The sequence below is a fragment of the Hyla sarda genome, unplaced genomic scaffold (assembly GCF_029499605.1).
Source record: "Hyla sarda isolate aHylSar1 unplaced genomic scaffold, aHylSar1.hap1 scaffold_973, whole genome shotgun sequence".
NCBI classification, from domain to species: Eukaryota; Metazoa; Chordata; class Amphibia; order Anura; family Hylidae; genus Hyla; species Hyla sarda.
Genome location: NW_026611003.1, coordinates 90,929 through 103,178, shown reverse-complemented (window position 1 = coordinate 103,178; position 12,250 = coordinate 90,929). Strand labels below are relative to the sequence as shown.

The window sequence follows — 12,250 nt, the reverse complement described above, 5'->3', positions numbered from 1 at the left end:
TAAAAAGAAAGATTCCTACTTTCATTGCTACCTGCTTGCTGGCTAGCCAGCTAGCCAGCCCTGTGGGCCTTGCTGCTGCAGCCAAAAAACAAAAGGTGGTGCTGCTGCTGCTGCTTCTGCTGCTTCTGCTTGTGTCTGGCCGCTGTTGGAGCGTCCAGGCACAGGACTTCTGCTGCTGCTGACTAAATGGCCTCCTTAATTGGATCATTTGAGTAGCCAGCACACCTGTGCAGGTAGGGCATGACATGATAGGCAGCTGCCTTGATAGCGGGTGGGTGCTGAATGTTCCTAATTGACAAAATAAGATTAATGCTTATGAAGAAATATAAAATCTCATCCCTTCCCCAATATCGCGCCACACCCCTACCCCTTAATTCCCTGGTTGAACTTGATGGACATATGTCTTTTTTCGACCGTACTAACTATGTAACTATGTAACATAACATGGGGGGGTCTCCTGGCTGTTCACACAGGTGTGTCATTGCTGTACATTGACCATGCATTGCTTCTGTGGTATTGCAAAGGCAAAGACAAATGCTTCCAGCCATCCATTGCACTAATGGATTGGTCATCAGCTGGCTGTCTATGTCCCGCATCAATATAGACCAAAGTACAGAGGGTTAGGCTATGCTATTGTGCACCTACCTGATGCATCAGAAGGTGCGAGGCCCTTGCTAAATTCTGTGCACAGACTTTGAGATCTATACTTTAGACTGTATCTAAACCTGCTCCAACATGGACTGACATTCTGGCCTACTTTCAGCCGATGCGACTTGTCTGTCGCTGAACAGTCGCTTTTTATGTATTCAGCACCTATGTATAATGTTGTAAAAATGCTCTAGAAGCTAAAGTCGCAGAAATGTCACACATATTTGGCCTGCAACTTTCTGTGCGACAAATTCAGACAGGAAAAATCAGTATAAATCCTTAGAAAATTATCCCCCAGTGTCTCCATCTGCTGGCGGTATTGAATAAGCATTGCTGCACTGATGGGGTATGCATTAGACGAAAAAAAAGAAGAAAAAGAAGAATAATACGCCCAGAAAAGAGGCGAAAAGGAGAAAAACGTAAAAAAACGTGAAAAAAAAGTAAGAGGAAGAGAAGGGAAAAAAAGGTGGAAATGGGTTTAAAAGTGATTTCGGCAGAGAAATATATATATATATATATATATATATATATATATATATATATATATATATATATATATACGCGCACACACACACATATATATAAACGTATTCTCCGTTGAGATATTGCAGCCGCTGCTGTGTCCAGGCCCAGGAGCCTTAGCACTGTGCTGTGATGTCACTCAATACCACTGACATCACTAGGTGTAAACAACATCTCTCCTTTGCTGTGTATGTGACTATGGAGCTGTTTGGTGATGTCGTCTATTATGGCCTTCATAGAAGCAACAGGAGATTGTTGCATCCATCTAGAACCCTCAGAACTACAGTGCTATGATGTCACTCACTTCCACAGGCCTTGCAGAGTGTAAACAACAACAACCCAGCTTTGTTGTGTATGTAACCATAGGGATTTGTGATGTCACCTAGAACCTTCACAGCAGCGACAGCTTTATGAGGAGCATCAGCACTGCTCTGCCTGAGCAGAACCATCACCGCCATAGGTTGTCAAATAACCCGGATTTAACCCACACAGGTAAGTCCAATGGGGTGCAGGCATGTCCTCTATGCTTACAGCTTCCCGTGGGTGTTGGTTTGATACCATTTGGGGACAGCCAAGGAGGCATCTGCAGGCAACAAAGGTAGGTGTGTGCTTGTGTGTGTGTTTCCTATGCAGATCCTAAGCCCAGTGTCACATGCAAGTAGGAGGAGTAAGAAGGGTTCCTGGCAAATCCGGGTTATGGATTGCATTTAAAAAGGCCCCGTGGGAGTGCAATGGGCCCCTGTCTTGCTGCTTAGCAATAATGGTATGGGTTTAGGTTCTGCTGTGTGTACTGGTGGTTGACTGCCCCCCAGCCCAGAGTGTGCATGGAAAATTGTCTGGCAGCCTCCCTGACAGCAAGCAGTGATAGTGCCCATGAAGGGGACCTTGTTGGGCCCGCCCCTTTCACGGTTATCGCTTCTCGGCCTTTTGGCTAAGATCAAGTGTAGTATCTGTTCTTATCAGTTTAATATCTGATACGTCCCCTATCTGGGGACCATATATTAAATGGATTTTTGAGAACGGGGGCCGATTTCGAAGCTTGCTTCCGTCGCCCTATGCATTGACCCGATATGGCAGTATCTTCGGGTACAGTGCACCACCCCCTTACAGGGTTAAAAAGAAAGATTCCTACTTTCATTGCTACCTGCTTGCTGGCTAGCCAGCTAGCCAGCCCTGTGGGCCTTGCTGCTGCAGCCAAAAAACAAAAGGTGGTGCTGCTGCTGCTGCTTCTGCTGCTTCTGCTTGTGTCTGGCCGCTGTTGGAGCGTCCAGGCACAGGACTTCTGCTGCTGCTGACTAAATGGCCTCCTTAATTGGATCATTTGAGTAGCCAGCACACCTGTGCAGGTAGGGCATGACATGATAGGCAGCTGCCTTGATAGCGGGTGGGTGCTGAATGTTCCTAATTGACAAAATAAGATTAATGCTTATGAAGAAATATAAAATCTCATCCCTTCCCCAATATCGCGCCACACCCCTACCCCTTAATTCCCTGGTTGAACTTGATGGACATATGTCTTTTTTCGACCGTACTAACTATGTAACTATGTAACATAACATGGGGGGGGGGGGGGGGGGGGTCTCCTGGCTGTTCACACAGGTGTGTCATTGCTGTACATTGACCATGCATTGCTTCTGTGGTATTGCAAAGGCAAAGACAAATGCTTCCAGCCATCCATTGCACTAATGGATTGGTCATCAGCTGGCTGTCTATGTCCCGCATCAATATAGACCAAAGTACAGAGGGTTAGGCTATGCTATTGTGCACCTACCTGATGCATCAGAAGGTGCGAGGCCCTTGCTAAATTCTGTGCACAGACTTTGAGATCTATACTTTAGACTGTATCTAAACCTGCTCCAACATGGACTGACATTCTGGCCTACTTTCAGCCGATGCGACTTGTCTGTCGCTGAACAGTCGCTTTTTATGTATTCAGCACCTATGTATAATGTTGTAAAAATGCTCTAGAAGCTAAAGTCGCAGAAATGTCACACATATTTGGCCTGCAACTTTCTGTGCGACAAATTCAGACAGGAAAAATCAGTATAAATCCTTAGAAAATTATCCCCCAGTGTCTCCATCTGCTGGCGGTATTGAATAAGCATTGCTGCACTGATGGGGTATGCATTAGACGAAAAAAAAGAAGAAAAAGAAGAATAATACGCCCAGAAAAGAGGCGAAAAGGAGAAAAACGTAAAAAAACGTGAAAAAAAAGTAAGAGGAAGAGAAGGGAAAAAAAGGTGGAAATGGGTTTAAAAGTGATTTCGGCGGAGAAATATATATATATATATATATATATATATATATATATATATATATATACGCGCACACACACACATATATATAAACGTATTCTCCGTTGAGATATTGCAGCCGCTGCTGTGTCCAGGCCCAGGAGCCTTAGCACTGTGCTGTGATGTCACTCAATACCACTGACATCACTAGGTGTAAACAACATCTCTCCTTTGCTGTGTATGTGACTATGGAGCTGTTTGGTGATGTCGTCTATTATGGCCTTCATAGAAGCAACAGGAGATTGTTGCATCCATCTAGAACCCTCAGAACTACAGTGCTATGATGTCACTGACTTCCACAGGCCTTGCAGAGTGTAAACAACAACAACCCAGCTTTGTTGTGTATGTAACCATAGGGATTTGTGATGTCACCTAGAACCTTCACAGCAGCGACAGCTTTATGAGGAGCATCAGCACTGCTCTGCCTGAGCAGAACCATCACCGCCATAGGTTGTCAAATAACCCGGATTTAACCCACACAGGTAAGTCCAATGGGGTGCAGGCATGTCCTCTATGCTTACAGCTTCCCGTGGGTGTTGGTTTGATACCGTTTGGGGACAGCCAAGGAGGCATCTGCAGGCAACAAAGGTAGGTGTGTGCTTGTGTGTGTGTTTCCTATGCAGATCCTAAGCCCAGTGTCACATGCAAGTAGGAGGAGTAAGAAGGGTTCCTGGCAAATCCGGGTTATGGATTGCATTTAAAAAGGCCCCGTGGGAGTGCAATGGGCCCCTGTCTTGCTGCTTAGCAATAATGGTATGGGTTTAGGTTCTGCTGTGTGTACTGGTGGTTGACTGCCCCCCAGCCCAGAGTGTGCATGGAAAATTGTCTGGCAGCCTCCCTGACAGCAAGCAGTGATAGTGCCCATGAAGGGGACCTTGTTGGGCCCGCCCCTTTCACGGTTATCGCTTCTCGGCCTTTTGGCTAAGATCAAGTGTAGTATCTGTTCTTATCAGTTTAATATCTGATACGTCCCCTATCTGGGGACCATATATTAAATGGATTTTTGAGAACGGGGGCCGATTTCGAAGCTTGCTTCCGTCGCCCTATGCATTGACCCGATATGGCAGTATCTTCGGGTACAGTGCACCACCCCCTTACAGGGTTAAAAAGAAAGATTCCTACTTTCATTGCTACCTGCTTGCTGGCTAGCCAGCTAGCCAGCCCTGTGGGCCTTGCTGCTGCAGCCAAAAAACAAAAGGTGGTGCTGCTGCTGCTGCTTCTGCTGCTTCTGCTGCTTCTGCTTGTGTCTGGCCGCTGTTGGAGCGTCCAGGCACAGGACTTCTGCTGCTGCTGACTAAATGGCCTCCTTAATTGGATCATTTGAGTAGCCAGCACACCTGTGCAGGTAGGGCATGACCATGATAGGCAGCTGCCTTGATAGCGGGTGGGTGCTGAATGTTCCTAATTGACAAAATAAGATTAATGCTTATGAAGAAATATAAAATCTCATCCCTTCCCCAATATCGCGCCACACCCCTACCCCTTAATTCCCTGGTTGAACTTGATGGACATATGTCTTTTTTCGACCGTACTAACTATGTAACTATGTAACATAACATGGGGGGGTCTCCTGGCTGTTCACACAGGTGTGTCATTGCTGTACATTGACCATGCATTGCTTCTGTGGTATTGCAAAGGCAAAGACAAATGCTTCCAGCCATCCATTGCACTAATGGATTGGTCATCAGCTGGCTGTCTATGTCCCGCATCAATATAGACCAAAGTACAGAGGGTTAGGCTATGCTATTGTGCACCTACCTGATGCATCAGAAGGTGCGAGGCCCTTGCTAAATTCTGTGCACAGACTTTGAGATCTATACTTTAGACTGTATCTAAACCTGCTCCAACATGGACTGACATTCTGGCCTACTTTCAGCCGATGCGACTTGTCTGTCGCTGAACAGTCGCTTTTTATGTATTCAGCACCTATGTATAATGTTGTAAAAATGCTCTAGAAGCTAAAGTCGCAGAAATGTCACACATATTTGGCCTGCAACTTTCTGTGCGACAAATTCAGACAGGAAAAATCAGTATAAATCCTTAGAAAATTATCCCCCAGTGTCTCCATCTGCTGGCGGTATTGAATAAGCATTGCTGCACTGATGGGGTATGCATTAGACGAAAAAAAAGAAGAAAAAGAAGAATAATACGCCCAGAAAAGAGGCGAAAAGGAGAAAAACGTAAAAAAACGTGAAAAAAAAGTAAGAGGAAGAGAAGGGAAAAAAAGGTGGAAATGGGTTTAAAAGTGATTTCGGCGGAGAATATATATATATATATATATATATATATATATATATATATATATATACGCGCACACACACACATATATATAAACGTATTCTCCGTTGAGATATTGCAGCCGCTGCTGTGTCCAGGCCCAGGAGCCTTAGCACTGTGCTGTGATGTCACTCAATACCACTGACATCACTAGGTGTAAACAACATCTCTCCTTTGCTGTGTATGTGACTATGGAGCTGTTTGGTGATGTCGTCTATTATGGCCTTCATAGAAGCAACAGGAGATTGTTGCATCCATCTAGAACCCTCAGAACTACAGTGCTATGATGTCACTCACTTCCACAGGCCTTGCAGAGTGTAAACAACAACAACCCAGCTTTGTTGTGTATGTAACCATAGGGATTTGTGATGTCACCTAGAACCTTCACAGCAGCGACAGCTTTATGAGGAGCATCAGCACTGCTCTGCCTGAGCAGAACCATCACCGCCATAGGTTGTCAAATAACCCGGATTTAACCCACACAGGTAAGTCCAATGGGGTGCAGGCATGTCCTCTATGCTTACAGCTTCCCGTGGGTGTTGGTTTGATACCGTTTGGGGACAGCCAAGGAGGCATCTGCAGGCAACAAAGGTAGGTGTGTGCTTGTGTGTGTGTTTCCTATGCAGATCCTAAGCCCAGTGTCACATGCAAGTAGGAGGAGTAAGAAGGGTTCCTGGCAAATCCGGGTTATGGATTGCATTTAAAAAGGCCCCGTGGGAGTGCAATGGGCCCCTGTCTTGCTGCTTAGCAATAATGGTATGGGTTTAGGTTCTGCTGTGTGTACTGGTGGTTGACTGCCCCCCAGCCCAGAGTGTGCATGGAAAATTGTCTGGCAGCCTCCCTGACAGCAAGCAGTGATAGTGCCCATGAAGGGGACCTTGTTGGGCCCGCCCCTTTCACGGTTATCGCTTCTCGGCCTTTTGGCTAAGATCAAGTGTAGTATCTGTTCTTATCAGTTTAATATCTGATACGTCCCCTATCTGGGGACCATATATTAAATGGATTTTTGAGAACGGGGGCCGATTTCGAAGCTTGCTTCCGTCGCCCTATGCATTGACCCGATATGGCAGTATCTTCGGGTACAGTGCACCACCCCCTTACAGGGTTAAAAAGAAAGATTCCTACTTTCATTGCTACCTGCTTGCTGGCTAGCCAGCTAGCCAGCCCTGTGGGCCTTGCTGCTGCAGCCAAAAAACAAAAGGTGGTGCTGCTGCTGCTGCTTCTGCTGCTTCTGCTTGTGTCTGGCCGCTGTTGGAGCGTCCAGGCACAGGACTTCTGCTGCTGCTGACTAAATGGCCTCCTTAATTGGATCATTTGAGTAGCCAGCACACCTGTGCAGGTAGGGCATGACATGATAGGCAGCTGCCTTGATAGCGGGTGGGTGCTGAATGTTCCTAATTGACAAAATAAGATTAATGCTTATGAAGAAATATAAAATCTCATCCCTTCCCCAATATCGCGCCACACCCCTACCCCTTAATTCCCTGGTTGAACTTGATGGACATATGTCTTTTTTTGACCGTACTAACTATGTAACTATGTAACATAACATGGGGGGGGGGGGGGGGGGGGGTCTCCTGGCTGTTCACACAGGTGTGTCATTGCTGTACATTGACCATGCATTGCTTCTGTGGTATTGCAAAGGCAAAGACAAATGCTTCCAGCCATCCATTGCACTAATGGATTGGTCATCAGCTGGCTGTCTATGTCCCGCATCAATATAGACCAAAGTACAGAGGGTTAGGCTATGCTATTGTGCACCTACCTGATGCATCAGAAGGTGCGAGGCCCTTGCTAAATTCTGTGCACAGACTTTGAGATCTATACTTTAGACTGTATCTAAACCTGCTCCAACATGGACTGACATTCTGGCCTACTTTCAGCCGATGCGACTTGTCTGTCGCTGAACAGTCGCTTTTTATGTATTCAGCACCTATGTATAATGTTGTAAAAATGCTCTAGAAGCTAAAGTCGCAGAAATGTCACACATATTTGGCCTGCAACTTTCTGTGCGACAAATTCAGACAGGAAAAATCAGTATAAATCCTTAGAAAATTATCCCCCAGTGTCTCCATCTGCTGGCGGTATTGAATAAGCATTGCTGCACTGATGGGGTATGCATTAGACGAAAAAAAAAGAAGAAAAAGAAGAATAATACGCCCAGAAAAGAGGCGAAAAGGAGAAAAACGTAAAAAAACGTGAAAAAAAAGTAAGAGGAAGAGAAGGGAAAAAAAGGTGGAAATGGGTTTAAAAGTGATTTCGGCGGAGAAATATATATATATATATATATATATATATATATATATATATATACGCGCACACACACACATATATATAAACGTATTCTCCGTTGAGATATTGCAGCCGCTGCTGTGTCCAGGCCCAGGAGCCTTAGCACTGTGCTGTGATGTCACTCAATACCACTGACATCACTAGGTGTAAACAACATCTCTCCTTTGCTGTGTATGTGACTATGGAGCTGTTTGGTGATGTCGTCTATTATGGCCTTCATAGAAGCAACAGGAGATTGTTGCATCCATCTAGAACCCTCAGAACTACAGTGCTATGATGTCACTGACTTCCACAGGCCTTGCAGAGTGTAAACAACAACAACCCAGCTTTGTTGTGTATGTAACCATAGGGATTTGTGATGTCACCTAGAACCTTCACAGCAGCGACAGCTTTATGAGGAGCATCAGCACTGCTCTGCCTGAGCAGAACCATCACCGCCATAGGTTGTCAAATAACCCGGATTTAACCCACACAGGTAAGTCCAATGGGGTGCAGGCATGTCCTCTATGCTTACAGCTTCCCGTGGGTGTTGGTTTGATACCGTTTGGGGACAGCCAAGGAGGCATCTGCAGGCAACAAAGGTAGGTGTGTGCTTGTGTGTGTGTTTCCTATGCAGATCCTAAGCCCAGTGTCACATGCAAGTAGGAGGAGTAAGAAGGGTTCCTGGCAAATCCGGGTTATGGATTGCATTTAAAAAGGCCCCGTGGGAGTGCAATGGGCCCCTGTCTTGCTGCTTAGCAATAATGGTATGGGTTTAGGTTCTGCTGTGTGTACTGGTGGTTGACTGCCCCCCAGCCCAGAGTGTGCATGGAAAATTGTCTGGCAGCCTCCCTGACAGCAAGCAGTGATAGTGCCCATGAAGGGGACCTTGTTGGGCCCGCCCCTTTCACGGTTATCGCTTCTCGGCCTTTTGGCTAAGATCAAGTGTAGTATCTGTTCTTATCAGTTTAATATCTGATACGTCCCCTATCTGGGGACCATATATTAAATGGATTTTTGAGAACGGGGGCCGATTTCGAAGCTTGCTTCCGTCGCCCTATGCATTGACCCGATATGGCAGTATCTTCGGGTACAGTGCACCACCCCCTTACAGGGTTAAAAAGAAAGATTCCTACTTTCATTGCTACCTGCTTGCTGGCTAGCCAGCTAGCCAGCCCTGTGGGCCTTGCTGCTGCAGCCAAAAAACAAAAGGTGGTGCTGCTGCTGCTGCTTCTGCTGCTTCTGCTTGTGTCTGGCCGCTGTTGGAGCGTCCAGGCACAGGACTTCTGCTGCTGCTGACTAAATGGCCTCCTTAATTGGATCATTTGAGTAGCCAGCACACCTGTGCAGGTAGGGCATGACATGATAGGCAGCTGCCTTGATAGCGGGTGGGTGCTGAATGTTCCTAATTGACAAAATAAGATTAATGCTTATGAAGAAATATAAAATCTCATCCCTTCCCCAATATCGCGCCACACCCCTACCCCTTAATTCCCTGGTTGAACTTGATGGACATATGTCTTTTTTCGACCGTACTAACTATGTAACTATGTAACATAACATGGGGGGGGGGGGGGGGGGGGTCTCCTGGCTGTTCACACAGGTGTGTCATTGCTGTACATTGACCATGCATTGCTTCTGTGGTATTGCAAAGGCAAAGACAAATGCTTCCAGCCATCCATTGCACTAATGGATTGGTCATCAGCTGGCTGTCTATGTCCCGCATCAATATAGACCAAAGTACAGAGGGTTAGGCTATGCTATTGTGCACCTACCTGATGCATCAGAAGGTGCGAGGCCCTTGCTAAATTCTGTGCACAGACTTTGAGATCTATACTTTAGACTGTATCTAAACCTGCTCCAACATGGACTGACATTCTGGCCTACTTTCAGCCGATGCGACTTGTCTGTCGCTGAACAGTCGCTTTTTATGTATTCAGCACCTATGTATAATGTTGTAAAAATGCTCTAGAAGCTAAAGTCGCAGAAATGTCACACATATTTGGCCTGCAACTTTCTGTGCGACAAATTCAGACAGGAAAAATCAGTATAAATCCTTAGAAAATTATCCCCCAGTGTCTCCATCTGCTGGCGGTATTGAATAAGCATTGCTGCACTGATGGGGTATGCATTAGACGAAAAAAAAGAAGAAAAAGAAGAATAATACGCCCAGAAAAAGAGGCGAAAAGGAGAAAAACGTAAAAAAACGTGAAAAAAAAGTAAGAGGAAGAGAAGGGAAAAAAAGGTGGAAATGGGTTTAAAAGTGATTTCGGCGGAGAAATATATATATATATATATATATATATATATATATATATACGCGCACACACACACATATATATAAACGTATTCTCCGTTGAGATATTGCAGCCGCTGCTGTGTCCAGGCCCAGGAGCCTTAGCACTGTGCTGTGATGTCACTCAATACCACTGACATCACTAGGTGTAAACAACATCTCTCCTTTGCTGTGTATGTGACTATGGAGCTGTTTGGTGATGTCGTCTATTATGGCCTTCATAGAAGCAACAGGAGATTGTTGCATCCATCTAGAACCCTCAGAACTACAGTGCTATGATGTCACTCACTTCCACAGGCCTTGCAGAGTGTAAACAACAACAACCCAGCTTTGTTGTGTATGTAACCATAGGGATTTGTGATGTCACCTAGAACCTTCACAGCAGCGACAGCTTTATGAGGAGCATCAGCACTGCTCTGCCTGAGCAGAACCATCACCGCCATAGGTTGTCAAATAACCCGGATTTAACCCACACAGGTAAGTCCAATGGGGTGCAGGCATGTCCTCTATGCTTACAGCTTCCCGTGGGTGTTGGTTTGATACCGTTTGGGGACAGCCAAGGAGGCATCTGCAGGCAACAAAGGTAGGTGTGTGCTTGTGTGTGTGTTTCCTATGCAGATCCTAAGCCCAGTGTCACATGCAAGTAGGAGGAGTAAGAAGGGTTCCTGGCAAATCCGGGTTATGAATTGCATTTAAAAAGGCCCCGTGGGAGTGCAATGGGCCCCTGTCTTGCTGCTTAGCAATAATGGTATGGGTTTAGGTTCTGCTGTGTGTACTGGTGGTTGACTGCCCCCCAGCCCAGAGTGTGCATGGAAAATTGTCTGGCAGCCTCCCTGACAGCAAGCAGTGATAGTGCCCATGAAGGGACCTTGTTGGGCCCGCCCCTTTCACGGTTATCGCTTCTCGGCCTTTTGGCTAAGATCAAGTGTAGTATCTGTTCTTATCAGTTTAATATCTGATACGTCCCCTATCTGGGGACCATATATTAAATGGATTTTTGAGAACGGGGGCCGATTTCGAAGCTTGCTTCCGTCGCCCTATGCATTGACCCGATATGGCAGTATCTTCGGGTACAGTGCACCACCCCCTTACAGGGTTAAAAAGAAAGATTCCTACTTTCATTGCTACCTGCTTGCTGGCTAGCCAGCTAGCCAGCCCTGTGGGCCTTGCTGCTGCAGCCAAAAAACAAAAGGTGGTGCTGCTGCTGCTGCTTCTGCTGCTTCTGCTTGTGTCTGGCCGCTGTTGGAGCGTCCAGGCACAGGACTTCTGCTGCTGCTGACTAAATGGCCTCCTTAATTGGATCATTTGAGTAGCCAGCACACCTGTGCAGGTAGGGCATGACATGATAGGCAGCTGCCTTGATAGCGGGTGGGTGCTGAATGTTCCTAATTGACAAAATAAGATTAATGCTTATGAAGAAATATAAAATCTCATCCCTTCCCCAATATCGCGCCACACCCCTACCCCTTAATTCCCTGGTTGAACTTGATGGACATATGTCTTTTTTCGACCGTACTAACTATGTAACTATGTAACATAACATGGGGGGGGGGGGGGGGGGGGTCTCCTGGCTGTTCACACAGGTGTGTCATTGCTGTACATTGACCATGCATTGCTTCTGTGGTATTGCAAAGGCAAAGACAAATGCTTCCAGCCATCCATTGCACTAATGGATTGGTCATCAGCTGGCTGTCTATGTCCCGCATCAATATAGACCAAAGTACAGAGGGTTAGGCTATGCTATTGTGCACCTACCTGATGCATCAGAAGGTGCGAGGCCCTTGCTAAATTCTGTGCACAGACTTTGAGATCTATACTTTAGACTGTATCTAAACCTGCTCCAACATGGACTGACATTCTGGCCTACTTTCAGCCGATGCGACTTGTCTGTCGCTGAACAGTCGCTTTTTATGTATTCAGCACCTATGTATAATGTTGTAAA

General features: G+C 46.0%; 5 non-coding genes across 5 annotated transcripts; all 5 read left to right on the top strand.

Annotated features, from left to right (window-relative positions):
• Positions 1-2,081: 2,081 nt before the first annotated feature.
• On the top strand, positions 2,082-2,272 carry LOC130351415 (U2 spliceosomal RNA). The gene has a single exon (XR_008888128.1). It is a non-coding gene; the product is annotated as a U2 spliceosomal RNA (small nuclear RNA).
• Positions 2,273-4,365: 2,093 nt separating this feature from the next.
• On the top strand, positions 4,366-4,556 carry LOC130351413 (U2 spliceosomal RNA). The gene has a single exon (XR_008888126.1). It is a non-coding gene; the product is annotated as a U2 spliceosomal RNA (small nuclear RNA).
• Positions 4,557-6,645: 2,089 nt separating this feature from the next.
• Positions 6,646-6,836, top strand: LOC130351412 (U2 spliceosomal RNA). Its single transcript, XR_008888125.1, has one exon. It is a non-coding gene; the product is annotated as a U2 spliceosomal RNA (small nuclear RNA).
• Positions 6,837-8,927: 2,091 nt separating this feature from the next.
• On the top strand, positions 8,928-9,118 carry LOC130351411 (U2 spliceosomal RNA). Its single transcript, XR_008888124.1, has one exon. It is a non-coding gene; the product is annotated as a U2 spliceosomal RNA (small nuclear RNA).
• A 2,085-nt stretch (positions 9,119-11,203) lies between these two features.
• LOC130351409 (U2 spliceosomal RNA) lies at positions 11,204-11,394 on the top strand. The gene has a single exon (XR_008888123.1). It is a non-coding gene; the product is annotated as a U2 spliceosomal RNA (small nuclear RNA).
• Positions 11,395-12,250: the final 856 nt, after the last annotated feature.